Source organism: Octopus bimaculoides, chromosome 3 (assembly GCF_001194135.2).
Source record: "Octopus bimaculoides isolate UCB-OBI-ISO-001 chromosome 3, ASM119413v2, whole genome shotgun sequence".
NCBI classification, from domain to species: domain Eukaryota; kingdom Metazoa; phylum Mollusca; class Cephalopoda; order Octopoda; family Octopodidae; genus Octopus; species Octopus bimaculoides.
In genome coordinates this window covers 2,809,459-2,810,150 of record NC_068983.1, presented here as the reverse complement: position 1 = coordinate 2,810,150, position 692 = coordinate 2,809,459, and positions in this window count along the sequence as shown.

The following is a 692-nucleotide window of genomic DNA, read 5'->3' as shown; positions in this document are numbered from 1 at the left end:
GCACGCGTAAGTTCTTCATGCTGAATACGTGCTCTCTCAAAAGTGTCGACCCCCTCCTCCTTAACCTGCTTCCTCCATCTGTAGCGATGACAGGCATTGTTCTCCCAGTCAGTCTCCTGCATATCACAGATCTTTAATGAGGACTTGACACAGTCTTTAAATCACAGCCTTGGTTTCTGCCGGAGTCTCCTTCCATTCACAAGTTCTCCATTTTGCATCTGGTTAGGGATCCTGCTATCCTTCATTCTAATAAGGTGTCCAGTCCAACGTAACCGGTGCTTGTGCACCATCGCAGCAATACTCAAGATATCAAATATAACTCTTTGATTGACTAAATGAATGATTCATTAAACAATCGATTACTTAAGCGGTTAAAGAATTGACCGATTGACGAGTAAGAAAAAAGTAAAATAGGACCAGATCTTGTTCTTTTGGACCCATTCTAAGAAACATTATATGTGTGCGTGTGTGTGTGCACACAGACTGACAAACAGACAGACGGACAGACAGACGGACGGACAGACAGACAGACAGACAGACAGACAGACAGACAGACAGATAGATAGATAGATATAGATAGATAGATATAGATAGATAGATAGATAGATATAGATAGATATAGATAGATAGATAGATAGATAGATACATTTCTTTTATTAGCCACACAGGGCTCAACGAAGATGGGACAAATA